A 17393-nucleotide genomic window follows, 5' to 3' on the forward strand; every position below is an offset into this window, starting at 1 on the left:
GACTGAAGAGAGACTTTAAATCTATCATTTGAATATCAGCTTAGTTAAGTTTTAGAATCAATTTAGAATCCACCACAATTTTGTGAGAAGGAAGCAATGGAATAAATAATATTGTGTCACAGGTCCAGCTGTGAATTCTTAAGAGAACTTCCCTAGGACAGAAAGTCAAAATCTTAATATAGGAACAATCCATTTTTAAAGTGAGTAACTTATTGAACATTCCAACCAAAGTTGCTGACCGAGATGGCAGGCAGAAATGAAACTATGAGAAAAAGTAATTTCATAATTCAGGTGATTCTAGGCAAAACATAATAGTTTTTAAGAGAGAATATTTAGTTTAGTTAAGATTTAAAAAAAACCCAGTAACTATGTAAAAAGAATTCAAAATGCTAGTAGGTATATGTAATACTCTAGACTCATTGTAAGCAATCTATCAAAGAGCCATAGTGTATTAGTCACTGATAAAAACATGATTTTATAAAAAATCTTTTAAACCACATGAGTTAGAGAATATAATGAATAACTAATATAATATTTGACATTTGATGCTCATTTCCACTAAGTATTTTCTTTATATTCCTAGATGTTGGACTTAGTACTTAGCACAGAGTAGGTCTTAATGTCTTCTGAAAGACTGAAACTCATCTGAATATATGGAAATTTGAATATTTCTATATAATAAACATATATAATATTTTACATATACATAAAAACAAGTGCCACTTGAACTTAGTGGTAGGGCTAAAATCTACAAACTTTAAATTTCACAGGATTACACTATAAATGCTCATGCTCTAAGAAAATCAGAGCTTCTAAAATTCAAAAATTTGGATATAATATTATAAACTGATTCCAAAAAATTATCAAGATTCAGAGAACTCTCCATTAAGTATTTCAAGATTTGTTTACAGATCATTTAACTACTTAGTAGAGGAACTTGGGGCACAGAAATAAAAATCATAAAAACTACTGCTAGTTAATATCAATAAGAAATGAGGATTTTAAAGAACATTCAAAATTATGAATTTATATAAGTTGGAAAAGAATTCCTTTTCACATCATTTGCATATGATTTTTTAAAGAACACAATAGTTTAAAGGTGTTACAATAGTAAATGTAGCCAAATAGCTACTACAGTGACAGAACAAGGATTCTTTGATACTGCTGCCAATCATATAACAATCAACATGCAGAGAGATCTAGATGTGTACATCTTTGCAGTTTATAATATGATTAGAGCACAGAATTACTATATTCAAAAAAACAGTGGGCCCTAAGCAGTTTAGGTAACCTGATCTAGGTTTTAGTACACAGACATAACTAGTACAATATAATTTTATATAAGGTAGAAGGGGAAGGAAGGCAAAGATGTACACATCAAAGAACAGATAGCAAAAGAGAAAGATTTATATTAGGTTTATAAATAATAAATTAAGTCTGATAACTATATATTTCAAGCAAACACTGGAAAAGTAGCTGGACTTTACAAACCATTAACACCCAAGCTATAGCTAGTTACTTGACATGCTTATCTCAAGTTAATGGAGGTAATAAAGCTGAGCCAGAAATTTTCTTTTTACTAATCAATTATTCACCAGAGCAATATTTTCCCGTATCAGCTTAATTTTGCAGATCCTAGCTACTTAGGTGACTTGCTATCTCAAGCAAATGATAGTAATAAAGTCAAAGCTAGAAAATTTCTTTTATGACAACAGTCATAAAGATGATGCCTACAATTTTGACCTTTAAAATGACTGCATGTGTAATCTTTTTTGACATTTATTACAAGAATAGTCAAAACTACAGATAGGCAATAGAATCATGCTGGAGAAGGGGAGTAAGGAGGTATTTAAGGGAGAAGAAAAAACAATTTGTTAAAAATCACTCTCTGCAACACCAAAAAAAAAAAAAAAATCTTGCAATTAATACTTCAATTATTGAGAAATGGGGGTGGGGTGGGTGGAAGGAACCAGGGTCTCAAAAGCATTCTCTGTTCCTTTCAAAATTAATTTCACTAGCCACTTTGGTCATTTGATATCCAGTTTGAGATTTTCCATACCTATAAATTCATTAGTTAAGTGATAGCCTGCCAGAAAACCTCTACCAATTAAGATTAGCTACTGTTCTATAAGGAGGCACTGAAAGGTTGAAGGATTTGAGGGGTAACTCAGTATCAGTATTTTAACTTGAACATAAGAATCTTCCTAACTCTACCTCTCTGTGTCTAAGGCTTTGCTAGCATGGAAGGTGGGGAAGTTTCCAGGGTATTCTTACTGAAGCTTTAAAGCAGGGGTTCTCAAACTTCAGCCAGATGCAGAGCGCTGAAGACTTTTATGCAGCCCAGCGGTTACAGCAAATGGGCTGAGGGGCGGAGACAAGTGTGTGAGGTTTTGTTTTTACTATAGTCTGGCCCTCCAACAGTCTGAGGGACAGTGAATTGGCCCCCTATTTAAAAAGTTTGAGGACCATTGCTTTAAAGAGTTTACTTAGGCTACACCAAATTATTGTGGAATAATAATTATAAAACAATAGAAACTAAATGTTTTGAAAATATTTTTTAAATAGACACACTCCTTTCCTTTTTGCACAAGAGTATCACTGTACACTGTACACAGATGTGGTACATTGCACTTGGCACTAGATATTTTCAATAAATTTATTGGTTTTTACTGATTTTCCTCTTTTTAAAAAAAATTCTATTATAAGAAATGGGAAGAAGGAGGATACAGGAAAAAATATAGGTTATGTAAAAACAAAAGATATTTTTTTAAAAAATTAAAAGAGCCCTCTGACTACAATCTGACATTATTTGGATTTATATAAACTAGACACATGGAGATCACATAAATCAAAGATAGAACACTTTGTAAATAAAATCTATATAATGGCTTGTGCTTCCTTTAGCTAATTAATGCCAGTCTTAAGCAAATGTATGAATGAATGAAAAACAATTTTACATAAAAAATTAGTGATGATTTAATTTATCCAAAAAATAATAGGAATATTTTAAATTATTATTTTTTTTTTATTTGGGGGTGAAGATATGAGAGGTTTGTTCAGAAAGGCAGTACAATTTAAAAAAAAAATACTTTTAGAGTCAGAGGACTTAGGTTCAATTCAGTCTAACTCTGCACTCTGCCTCTTACTATCTGTATGAACCTTAGATAAATCATTCAGGTTCTCTAGACCTTGGGTTCTTTTTCTGTAAGTGAAGGAATTACATCAAATCTCTAAATCTATGAACCTCTAATTTCATTAGTAAAGAGAACCCAATTTAGAAATTCCATCCATGCATATAGATTTTTGTATTTTTCCCCATTTAAATCTTTTTTTTTTTTTTAATTGAAGCTTTTTATTTTTAAAACATATGCATGGATAGTTTTTCAATATTAACCTTACAAAACCTTGTTCCAATTTTTACTCCTCTTCCCCCAATACTCCTCCCCTAGGTAGCAAGTAATCCAATATATGTTAAACATAGTAAAAAATATATTTTAAATCCAATTTGTGCAAACATATTTATATAATTATCTTGCTACACAAGAAAAATCAAAGCAAAAAGAAAAAGAAAACAAAATGCAAGCAAATAACAACAAAAGAGTGAAAAATGCTATGTTGTGATACACACTCAGTTCCCATAGTCCTCTATCTGGATGTAGATAGTGCTCTTTATCACAAGATCATTAGCACTGGCCTGAATCATTTCATTGTTAAAAAGAATCATGTCCATTAGAATTGAACATCATATAATCTTGTTGCCATATACTATGATTTCTTGGTTCTGCTCATTTCACTTAGCATCAGTTCATGTAAGTCTCTCTAGACCTCTCTGAAATCATCCTGCTGGTCATTTATTACAGAACAATAATATTCCAAGAGTTTGTATTTTTAGAATTGTCTGAGGCACTCATCAGTCAAGAGGCAAAATGGAAACCCCGGTTGTCTGACTCCCAAGGCCACTCTCAACGGATTGCCAATCACATTTCTACCAATCTTTCAGACATCTCAAATTGGAAGTCTGTGGGTATCTTATTCTCAATATGTCCAAAGAGGGATGTGCTATATAATCTTTCCCCCTAAACCTTCTTCCTATCTCTATTATTACAGAGTGCACTATCATGCTCATCTATCTTGGATTCTTCACTATATCTCTCACCCCTGATATTCAAAGCTTTTGAATGTGCCCCCTTCTGTCACTGTAAATCCTCATTACCTCATGCCTTGATTACTGCAATAATCTACTGGGGTCTGCCTTCCTTGAATCTCTCTCCACCCCAGCCATCCTCCATAATAGCCACTAAAGAGACTTTTTTTAAAGCACATGTCTGATCATATCACATATAATCCCCTACTCAAAAAACTCCAGTGCTCTATTGTCTCTAGGATCAAATGCAAAATGTTCTTCAAAAACTAACCCTATATTTCCAGTCTTTTTATACCTTATGTACTCTTGGATGCAATGACACTAGCTTACTGGCTATGCTACAACAAAACATTCCATTTCTCATCTCTGAGCCCTTTTCTCTGGCTATTCACCACCTATGGAATGCTGTCCTTCCTCTGCTCCAATTTCTAACCTCCTAGGCATTAAGACTAACTAAAATCTTATCCTTCTAAAGGAAAATTTCCCTAAAACCTCTTAGTTCTATCTCCCCTAGGTTAACTATCTTCTATTTATCCTCTATATAAAAGCTTGTTTTGTATTTCTTTCCATATTGGCTGCCCCATGAGCTCCTTGGGGGTAGTGACTAAGTTTAGCCCTTTTTGTGTCCCTGGTCCTTAGCAAAGTGCTTAATAATAATTAAATCAACAACAATAATTAATAAATGTTGACTGATTTAAACTGTTTCTAAATTGTCTTAATTATTTTCATGCAATCTTAATTTTAGACCAGAAAAAAACATTAGAGATCATAAAGTCTAATCTTCATTTACATATCTACTACTCCCCTCTCTCAAAAGTGCCTTTTGCTTAAAGCAAGTTATCCTGATAAGGATCACAGAATTTCGTAGATTTTAGACTTGATACAAATAACTGACACAGTCTATCAATAACATTCAACTTGCTAAGAATTAGGTGTTAATTGACAAATGAAAGATAGCTATTACATGGGGATCCAGAAATTCTCTTAGGAAGAAATGTTTAAATTTTTTGGATATATGAACCATTCCAAAGACATGCAAGCTAATAAATTTTTTTACATAACTGATAAAAGTCCTAAGCAGTTGAATGCATCAAAGATGGCTGAAATGATGAGCCAATTTTTATTTAAAAAATGGTTTTTCTGCTGGTATAGAAAGTTTATTTTAAATATTTCTTTCTTTCTTAACCTAACTTGAGAAACTAATCAGAAATCGGAAAATAAAACAGAAAAGTTAATTTTTCTTTTTAAGTCTGAATAAGCAAAGGAAAAGCTAACTAGTGCCTTGATATCACTCAGAGCCAGAATAGAACTTAAACTTTTACTAACTCATATGACCTTTTAATTTAGCTTTTCTTTGGTATGATGGGAAGGCCAAAAAAATTTTATATAGATTATCCAGATCATGGGGGTACCATGCTCCAAACTTACATGATACAGACAGAATAACCATCTCCAAATATATGTATGTATGTATATATGCCTTATCTATTCTACATGTTAAACTGAGTTGCTACACAAGAAAAATCAATTTTTTTACACTATACGCATTTAAGAGATATTTACTTAATGAATAATTTATTACCTGTTCCATTAAGCAAAAGTGGTAGTTCCAAACTTACAAACTTAACAATTCAGCCAACAACCAACTTCACAATTCCACAAACAATGAATGTGTCTCAATTTTTACACATCCCCTCAAATGTTTGTCACTTTCCCCTTATATCATTTTAGTGAATCTGGTGGGTAAAAAAATGATATCTCAAGGTTGTTTTAATTGATAATTTCTCTAATCAATAATGACTTTGACCATTTATTAACTGGGGAATAATGTCCCTTCACCACATGCTTTCTTCTTGTTTAACTGGCTTCCTAGCTCCCTTTATAATAAATATGGTAAGATAGAATGATGTAGGGTTCCTGAAGTTAGGATGGTTGTTCTTAAGGTCTATGCACTTGAGCTACTTTCCCCTTAAAATATATTCAAACTATTCTTGAGATATAATTGGCCCAGAGGTAGTACTAAATCTTGAACCACTGATGGTACTAGTTTCCTGGTTCCTTAAACACAAAAACCAGTAAATCAGGAATAAAATACTGTAATCCTGTCACACTGACACTGTTATACCAAAATTACAAATGCAGAGCCAGAAAAAGCCAAGAAATTGAATCACTGCAGTTTCTTAGCTGAATATTTTTTCTATGATAGGCTAAATAAAACTGTTTTTGTTCATTGTTCAATGTTCTATGAAGTCTCATTTCATTCCACCCCCAAGTGTGAACCACCAGGTAGCCCAAAACAGTGATTTTGATATTTCTCTCTGCCTTTATAAATCTATAGTCAATAATGAATTAATTATCTTTTTACTTTCACCATGTGGAATTCCTAAATTTCTTCAAATAGCTTGGACTTTTCCTCAGTACTCCAAATAGCAACACTCTCTCCTGCTTGTGAAATTATTTTTATGTACTTTGTATTTCCTTACTTGCATATATATATATAGTATTCTTCTATTAGATTTTACTGGATCTATATTGCTTGATTGCTTTATTATTGCCTCTATTATTACCAGTCTGTAAGACAATGCTTTATATATTATATATATTATATTAGTATTATATATAATAGATATTAAAAAAAAACATTTTTGAACTGAATTATTACTGGCAAAAACCTTTTATGACATTGCTTTATTTTTATTGCTTCCTCTACTTTTATCTTTTGCTCTATGTATGAATATACACAAAAAAGATATTAACTATAAAATATATGTATGGCTATATAATATCAAATAGAACAAGATTCAAACCCAGAAATACTAATACTAAATCTAAAGTAGTATACTCTAACATGTGTGTATGTATGTTTATATATTACGTTTATATGTATACTTGTGTGTGTGTATGTATATGTATGTGTAAATAATTCAATAGTAGTACATATGGGTTTGATTCTTGACTCTTCTATGACATATATTAATGATATAGTTTATGTGTGGCTATATATCTTTTTTTCCTATGTATAGCAAAAAAATCCAAGAGTGAATATTACATAGAATACTTTAAAGAAAGAAGTGAAAAAGTAGAATGGAAAGATAAATTGAGACCTATAGTGAAATGCTTTGCATGATAGGTTGAAGAATATGAACTTAATCTAAGTTTAATCTAAACTTTATCTAATTAAACTAAACTTTATCAAAACTAAAAACCATTATTTCCATACATTCAAATACCTGAGGCTTTACTGTTCAGCATTACTGTTATTTTAAAAAATGGGTTTAAAAACCCTCAGAAATTCTTGCCTTAAAATATATGCAGCATGTTATTACTTTATAGAAATGAAAAAGACTTAAAATAATATTAAATATATCTTTGGCTAGTTATGACACACATATTCTCTCTCTTTATGAAAAATAAACCTTTAAAAATTCTATGCTTTTTTCTGGCTTGGCCCATCAAAGTCCTAATTGAGCTCCACAATTTAGACTATTGGAGACAATAGATTTAGAGAATCTTATTTATCTAGAGAATTTTTTTTAATTAAATGTGTTACAAAAAGATCAGTATAAATCACAGAGGATTATTTCCCCTCCCTGATTTATCATAACATCATCAATCCTAGGAAAGAGAAAGTATTTAAATTTTAATCTCCTATGTTGTCTACAGAAAACAAATATGTCATTAGTTCAAATTTTCAGTTTGTATAGAATCTATTTTACTTATGCTCAGATGGACAGTATTTGTAAATTTTTTTTTTTTTTTTTTAGGGAGCCACTAAAATTTATTGATCAGAGGAATGACATGTTCATAGACATACAGATTACATGACATATTCAAAACTACATTAAACATACAGAGTACATCTCAAAAGTAAGCTTAAAAGGGAAAAAAGTATATACTGAAAAAATAAAACTGATTACAGACCAAACTCAAGCTTTGTGCAAACCTAATGAACAGAAAAACCTGTTTGATATTTCTCCCATATTTAACATATATTAGACTACTTGCCATCTAGGGAGGAGTATTTGTAATTTAATCATTTCATTTTATATGTTATAGTAACTATATTATAATCTGCAATTTAAAAAAAATTCCTCAGGGAAACTTGTCACATGATGGCATTTAGTTAGGAAACAAAGAGGAAAATCAACAGATCTAAGAAATGTTAAGATGAGAATGACTGTCAGTTATAAAACACAAAGTTATTAACAGCACAAATGGTAGCAAGAATCACTCCTTTGTTCAAGAAAATTGACTTAAAAAATTTAGAGATACATGGTATCCTTAGGCAATAAGATTACATTAAGTCAAGTCTTACAGCTTTAATGACTGACTGCTACTGTGTAGATTTGAAAAAGTTAACTTTTTTCCACAGGAAACAGATATTATGCATAAGGATTGTTTACTGGTACTCTAGCTTTCAATTTCAAATTTCATAGATATCATGAAAAACTGAACATTTGGCAATTTATTTTACCTTATCCTAGATAACTTCATATATCTGCTGACCAGGTTTTATAATAATATATAATTTGGATATTTTTCTCCTTTTATTTCACATATTGGAAAGACTCCCAATTGATCTGGATAATTCTTGATAAGATTTGCTATAGCCAAATCTTTGGAAGACTAAATAAGATTTACTGATTCAACATTCAAAATATTCTATAAAAGCCCAATACCTGGAATAAAGCTACATCTCAGTGACAATATTCAAAATTTAAAAAAACTAAGTCTGACTAAACTCAAAATGGATTAATAATATGAATATTAAAAGTCATGGGAGGAGGAAGAAAACCAAATAAAATACTTTTAACAATTATTGTTAGGGAGAAAATTTGTAACAAAGGACAAGAAATTTTTAAAATATCATTTTAATTACATAATTTGAAAGGTTTTTTTAAACACTTACAAAATTAATGCAGCTATGGTAAATGGAAACACATCAACTGGGAATTGTGTATGTTTAACAACTATCTCTGATCATCATACCCAAATCATATTTATATTCCCCAAAGGTTAAATGGTCAGAGAATATGAACAAATAATTTTCCAAAAATTGTTCATTTGAAACCACATGAATTATTTCTCTACATCATTAATAAGAGAAATACAAACCAAAATATCTTTAAAGTTTTACCTTTATCTTGAAAATTGGCCAAGTTGACAAAAGATTTTAAAAGTCAACCTGTAAAATGTTTTTTGAAAACAAATACACTACTGAAAGGGTCAGAGGAGAAAGGTCACACTCAGTGCACGAGGAAGTAAACAAAGACTTTGAAGCATTGAGATCTCCAGAAATAATTTCTGTGAGCAGAGGACTGGGCAGGAACTCTAGCCATATTGAGATTGCTTCGTTAATGGGAGTGTCTCCTTCTTTGATTGGCTATGTGACCTCATAGACCCTATTTAAGCTCTATGGAGGAGAAAGTCCCTCTCTTTAACATGGTATTTACCTGGGAGTCAGGGAGTCAACAAGAGGTCAGGACAGGATGCGAACATGTGAATAAAAGACTTTGAGTTTGTACATGGCTGTTCTTGAGCACACTACCAGTATTTAAACTACAATTCATGTGAAACTGTGGCCAGAGACCACTGAAGACCTCAGAAGGAGGTAAGCTAGGTAAATTTAGTTTTGCTTAGTTTATACACTGCAAAAGACAGTGACCAGAAGTTTCTCTGAAGGCCTAGGAATTAGGAGAGACTGGCAATGTAAATTGCAGAGTAGTACTAGGGTGTTCGCAAACGAAGTGAATGCCCCGAGTCAAGCATTTTACACATTACATACAGTGTGTATACATACAAAGTTGATGCCCATTAATTTGGGAATTCTCAAAGAAACTGGTACAAGAATGAAATGAAATATTATTGCAGTGTAAGAAACAAACTATAAAGAATATAAATAAGCTAAAGATCTGATGCAAAGAAAAAGCCAGGAAACTACACACACACACAACTACAACAACGTAAAGGGAAAGAACATGTAAAGAGAAGATATAACCAATCAACAAGAATTTATTACTGCTTACTATGTACTAGCCTTAACTATTATCTTTGTCCTTAAATCTTCCCTTCTTCCCAAATCCCTATTATTGTTGAAGGCATCACGAATCTCTCAATCACACAGACAACCTAGGAATCATCCTGGATGTCTCACAATTTCTTACTTTCCCTTCCCCATTATCTAATCTTTTGACAAGGTTTGTTGATTTTACCTTTGTTACATTTCTTATAGAAGCCTTCTTCTATCCTCTTCCACTAAGATCATGCCTGCCTCAAATTTCCTCACTCCAGTCCATTCTCCCTTTAACTATCAAAAGGATTGTCTTAAGCGTAGGTCTGACCAATCACCCTAGCAAGTATAAAAAACAAACAAACAAACAAACAAACAAACAAACAACAACAAAACCCTAACAGTTTTCTATTACCTCAAGGAACAAAAATAAAATCCTGTATTTGGTTCTTAAAACCTTTCATAACCTGGTCCCATCTTACCTTTCTAGTCTTTTCCTTTTAACTCCCTTCCCACATAATCTACAATCCAATCAATTTGCATTGTGAGTGGGCACAGAAAACTCATTCTCCTGACACTACAGCTCCTTTACATGGATATCTCCCAATTTGGGAATATCTTAATTTGGAAAAGTCAAGGCTCCTACAGCATTTCAGATCACTGCTACTCATTTTGACTTATATCCTGCCATCATACTTTAATGACTCTGTTGTAGAAATAATGATAATTTTGAACAATTCTGCTTAATTTAAATCTAATTCATACACAACTGAAGCTGTTACTGTCATGATGTCACTGGTCTTCTTCAAGGACAAAGGACAACAAAACAACAATCCCAAACTGGGAATGCTCTCTTTCCACTTCTCTGATTCTTGGCTTTCCCTTTCTTTTAAGTCTCAGCAAAAACCCACCTTTTTCAAGAAGCTTTTAACGGTAGTAATGCCTTGTCTTGAAGATTACTTCCAAGCTAACGTCTATATATCTTACTGGTGCATGTTTGCATGTTGTCTCAGCTATTACGGTGAGTGAGCTCTTCCAGGGTAGCAAATGTTTTTTACCTTTCTCTGCATTCCTTGGACATTACATAATGCCTGGCAGATAGTAGGTGTTTAATAAATGCTTTTTTACTTAGAAAGGAAAGAACTAGAAGCTATGAAGAGCAATTATCTTAATAACTATTTCAATACAACTGATTTTTTTTTAATCTTATGATTGTATATTATGCATGTAAAAACATTCTGAAAAGGGGTCCAGAATCTTCAATAGACTGTAAAAGGGATCCATGAAACAACTAAGAAACCTTGTATTTTTATTCACTGAATTCCTTGAAAGCAAATTTACTGAAAGTAAAAAAATATATAGAGAATTGCTGTAATCATTACCAGTAGAGGAAATATTCACAATTAGTCACTTAGATCTATTTGTACCTGTCAAAGATGCAGTCAAGGAACTTCCAAAGCTTTAGACAACTACTACTCGTGCTGCTATGTTGGGCAATTATTTCCTTAGATTTCACCATAAATATGCCAGTCATAATCTCAAAAAAAAATTTATCATGTTATGTATGCTATAATAAAAATGATGCATATGTTCCCTTGATGCCAGAACCTCTGTAAGCAATATGTATCTATATTCTTTTATACTTTCTGTCTCCAGGTAAACCACACACTCTTGTATTAATCATAATTTACCTCCTAATTTTAGGCAACATTCTTCATCCTCCAAATATTCAACATTTTATCTGGATGCCAGTTACAAGATAAAGTGAAACAACAATTTACATATTTGCCACTGGCAAATTTTCCTTTCATAAAAATATCTAGAACACTTAATTCCCCAGTACAGATTGTTTAAACTGTCTATATGGACAATCTGGTATGGACAACTGGGAAGATTGTGACAAAAATCAACTGGAAAATCTGTTAATAAGTAGTACTTGCTGCCAATTATAATAATCAATAACATGGAGATAAAGAAAAACTGGTTTATTATTCTCAGAATTCAGAGCAAAAGACAGTGACCTCTGAACTGCAAAGTTTTATGCTATATTATATAGGTTTTGGTTACATAGGCAGATGGATAAAATGAAATTTTATAAAAGCTAGAAGAGGAAAGCGATGGTTTATACAACAAAGAACAGATGACAGACAGGAAAAGATCTCTATCAGGTAAAATAGCAAACCAGTAAGAAATACAGTAAGAAATATATATATATATATATATATATATATATATATATATATATATATATATATATATATATATATATATATATATATATCTGGGGTCTCAAGCTGGAATTTGCAAACTAACCCCAGAACTATATATAATGCCTCAGCATGATTTTGTAGGCTTTTGCTAACATAAAAGTCAATAATAAAGTTGAATCAGAAATCCTCTTATCACAAGGTATATAAGATAGCTAATTTCATACATAGTTCTTCCCCAGAACCTTCACAGAGCAAACTAAATTAGAATCTTTAAACTCTGGTACCTTCACAGGGCAAGGGGATGAATGACAGTGGAACTTGGAGTTAAGGAAATGGTAAGAGATATTACATTCACATATAAGTCACTACAAAGGAATCAGTATATTTTATGCCATACATTAAGATTTGCATGTGTAGAGATACCCATTCAGATAAAAGACTTTGCATGCTGATCCCTGTGCTCAGAATGTTTTCTTTCCACTCCTTAGCTTCTTAGAATCCCTGGATTTCTTTAAGGTTGTTTTAAAGCTATTTGTTTTTGCAAGGATTCTTTATGAACCTCTCCAACAGCTAGTGCCTTTCCAATTAAAGCAACCATATATTTAACTTTCTATCTGTCTTTTATTAATCCATACTGATGCATATGCTATTCTTCTCATTATAATGCAAGTTCCATTGAGGCAAGGATTTTCTGCTTCCTTTTAGGGCTAGTGCTTAGCAAAGTTCTGGCATATTTCCTTACTAAATTCTTTTTCAACAAACTATCCCAAAGAAAGATTGCATTAATGCACCCAAAAGGCTGCATTTTGTATTTCTACTATCTATGTGCATGATAATTTTTATTATGTACTTTACTGTTGACAGGCTTTCAACTTCTTTCACATAATATAAGCATGGCTTTACTGTTTGTAATTTAAAAAAAAAAAAGAAAAGAAAAAACTAAACTAAACTAACAACAATTTACAGGAGAAAGACTACATATATCATCAGAAATGCTGGGGAAAATATAAAGCAGTTTGGCAAAAATTAAGATTGTGACTAATTTCCTATACCATATATTCCATTAGGAAAAAAAAAAAGTAAAATGACATAAATATAAAAAGAGAGACCATTTTTATAAATTGGAAGATGAAATCTGTACTTTTCACTATGGTTAAAGGAATAATTACTAGTCAAACAAGTGAAAGAACAGAGTATAAATAATAAAATATATAATTTTAAATTACATCAAATTAAAAGGCTTTTTGTACAAGTAAAATCAACAAGACAACTAAAAGAGAAAATCATTGTGAAAGAAATTATTTGAATTAAATCTCACTAACAAAAATCATATCAAAACCATACATATGATATAACTGCATATCACAAAGAGCTATCATCCAATAAATAAGTGGTCAAAGGACAGTTTTATTTTTTTTGTTTGTTTTTTTAATTATAGCTTTTTATTTACAAGATATATGTATGGGCAATTTTTCAGCATTGACAATTACAAAACCTTTTGTTCCAACTTTTCCCCTCCTTCCCCTCACCCCTTCCCTCAGATGGCAGGTTGACCAATACATGTTAAATATGTTAAAATATAAGTTAAATACAATAGATATAATATATATATATATATATATATATATATATATATATATATATATATATATATATATATATATATATATATATATATACACACACATACACACACACACACACACACACACACACACACACACGTCCAAACAGTTATTTTGCTGTACAAAAAGAATAGGACTTTGAGATAGTATACAATTAGCCTGTGAAGGAAATAAAAAATGCAGGGACAAAAATAGAGGGACTGGGAATACTATGTAGTGGTTCACAGTCATCTTCCAGAGTTCTTTCCCTGGGTGTAGCTGGTTCAGTTCATTACTACTCTATTGGAACTGATTTGATTCATCTCATTGTTGAAGAGGGCTATGTCCTTCAGAGTTGATCATCGTATAGTATTGTTGTTGAAGTATATGCAATGATCTTCTGGTACTGCTCATTCAAAGGACAGTTTTCAAAGAAAACATATTGGAAATTACAGAAAAACATTCATGAAATCTCTAAAAACAAACAAACAAAAAATCCCTGCAGATTAAAACAACACTAAAGTTCCATTACACAAGACACAAATGGGCAAAGATGAAAAAAGATGGAAATAATCAATGTTGGAGAGACTTTGAAAAGATAAGCATACTGTTTGCAGAGCTATGAATTTTAGTTCATATTATTTTAGAATTCAATTTCAATTTAATTAAGCAGGTGACAAAATTGTCCTTAAATTTGTCCTGATAGTTATGCTATTGGGCATTCCAAGAAGTCAAAAGCATAAAGAGAAATCCAACAGCAAGCTAAAATATTCTGAACTCCACCATTTGTGGTAGGTGTGTCTATTGATTGGGAAATGGCTAAAAGAAATTATGGAATATTGATATAATTGAATGTTATTGTACAATAAGAAATGATGAGGAATTCAGAGAAATGTGACAAGGTATATACGAAGCAAAATAAAACATGCAGAAATATATTACATCTATGTGTATGTGTATATAAAAACAAAGCCAATCCCCAATAAATAAATGATCAAAGGATATAAACAGTTTTGAAATGAATTTCAAATTATTAACCATATAAGAAAATACTTCAAATCACTAATAAGAGAAATACAAATAAACCAATCCCTAAGATTTTTCTCATACTTAGCAAATTATTGGCAATGGTGAATAATAAACAAATCCGGACTATACAACATTGGAGAAACTACAGAAACTGCAACACTAATATACACAACCACTGTAGAAAGTAATTTGGAGTTATGAAAATAAAATGACTAAAATGTTCATATCCTTTGACCCCTAGATTGTACTACTAGGTTTAAAGCCAAAAGAAGCTATTGATGGAAGAATTTCCTTATATATAGCAAAATATTTCTAGCAACATTTTTTTCATGACAACAAAGAATTTGAAATAAAGTGGATGTCCATTGATTAGGAATGAATAAATAAGGTGTGTTCATGTATATATAATGGCATATAATTGCTATAATAAATGATGAATATGATAACTATAGAGAAACAAAGAAAGATCTAAGACACAAACTGATGCAAAATAAAATGAGCAAAGCCAGGAAAAGAATATAGGCCATGACTCAATAATACAAACTGAAAGAACCATTGAAAAAATGAATGTTAGATAAGAGAAGACACACCCATGCCACCCCTTTGCAGAATAAAAGGGTCTACAAGTGTAACACACAGCATATATTTTAACAGTAGTAAATGTATTAGACAATGAAATTTAATTCTTGGCAAGAGAGAAGTAAAAACAAACTGACAGGACCAGGCCTCTCCTGGGATCATACAACCTTAGAAGCAATGAAAATCATAGAAGTATCCAGACCAAAATACAAAAAGCTCAGACCAACCATCCCGTCTGCCACTGTATTCCTATACTCAAAGATGAGCAGGGCTCATTGCTGTTGTCCAGTCATATCCAAGTCTTCATAAACCTACTTGGAGTTTTCTTGGCAAAGATATTGGAGTAGTTTACCATTTCCTTCCTTAGCTCATTTTACAGATGGGGAAATTGAGACAAACGGGATTAATTACTCATATCACACAGGTAGAAAGTGTCTGAGACTGAATTTGAACTCATAATTAAGTCTTCCTGACTCTAGAAATGACACTAACCCGTGCCACCCAGCTACCCAAATGCAGTGCTCAAATATAATATAAAGTCCAAACTCAAGAAATAAGGCTATAATAATGAACAAACAACAAAAAAGGAAACCTGAGAAAATTATGAAAACAATTACATTTGGTAAAAAGAGGTTCACAATCTTACTAAAGAAAACTTCATAAAAATTAGAATTTATCAAGTTGAAGTTAATTAAAGTATCTTTTTTCCCCCCCTGAGGCTAGGGTTAAGTGACTTGCCCAGGGTCACACAGCTAGGAAGTGTTAAGTGTTTTGAGACCAGATTTGAACTCGAATCCTCCTGAATTCAAGGCTGGTGCTCTATCCACTTTGCCACCTAGCTGCCCCTTTTTGAGATATTTTAATTGGTGGCCTTGAATTCAGGAGGACCCAAGTTCAAATCTGGTCTCAGACACTTAACACTTCCTAGCTGTGTGACCCTGGGCAAGTCACTTAACTCCAGCCTTGGGGGGGGAGGGAATCTCAAAAAAAGAAAAAAAAAAACAATCAACTTGAAAAATAGGTCAAGAAGAAGTAATTGAAGAATTATTTAACTACCTGAAAGCCATTTAAAAAATAGTCTAGATATTAAGAAATTTGATAAAACTTTTTTTGTTTCAAGAAATTGAAAAGGAAAATTGCCCAGTTATCATAGAACTAGAAGGCAATGAGGAAATTGAAAGAATCTACCAATCTTCTCCCTTTTTAGAAGAGATTCCCAAAGTAAAAACTCACTGGAAAAACTAGTCAAATTCTAGAGCTCCTTCATCTAGGAGAAAATACATAAAGCAACAAGAAAGAAACCATTTCATGTCATAGAACAACAGTCAAAATCAGACATGATACCATATTAAAGGAGCAAAAGACTAGGAACTTTAAAGCAAAGGAGCTAGGGTTACAACAATAATAGCATACCTAGAAAACTGAATATAATCTTAGTGGGAAAAACGGACATTTAATGAACAAGAGGGTTTTCAACAAGCACTTCTGATGAGTAGAAAATCACAGGGCTCAACAGAAATATAAAGTAAACATAAATGAGAATGGTAATGAGCTCATTAACAAAGTTAAATTGTTTATATTCTGATATTAGAAGATGATGCATTTATAACAACTAAGACCTTTTATCATTACCAGAGCAGTTAGATTCTTCCTAAAAAGGCATATATGTATGTAGTGCTCTCTATTTGGTTTTCTGAAGGTCTCTGGGAGCAGCCTTCTTTTCAGTTCAGTAATCACCACAAGAGTAGCCAGAGGTTAAGGTCCAAATCCTTTATGGTCTCCTTGCCTGGGGCTGGGCAGCTTTCTTAGAGGCTTTC

General features: G+C 31.9%; 1 protein-coding gene across 7 annotated transcripts in view; it reads right to left on the bottom strand.

Annotated features, from left to right (window-relative positions):
* The window catches only part of HMBOX1 (homeobox containing 1), a 240102-nt gene that overhangs the window by 179893 nt on the left and 42816 nt on the right, over positions 1-17393 (bottom strand). The window lies entirely within an intron of this gene.

The sequence above is a fragment of the Sminthopsis crassicaudata genome, chromosome 2, assembly GCF_048593235.1.
Source record: "Sminthopsis crassicaudata isolate SCR6 chromosome 2, ASM4859323v1, whole genome shotgun sequence".
Lineage (NCBI taxonomy): Eukaryota > Metazoa > Chordata > Mammalia > Dasyuromorphia > Dasyuridae > Sminthopsis > Sminthopsis crassicaudata.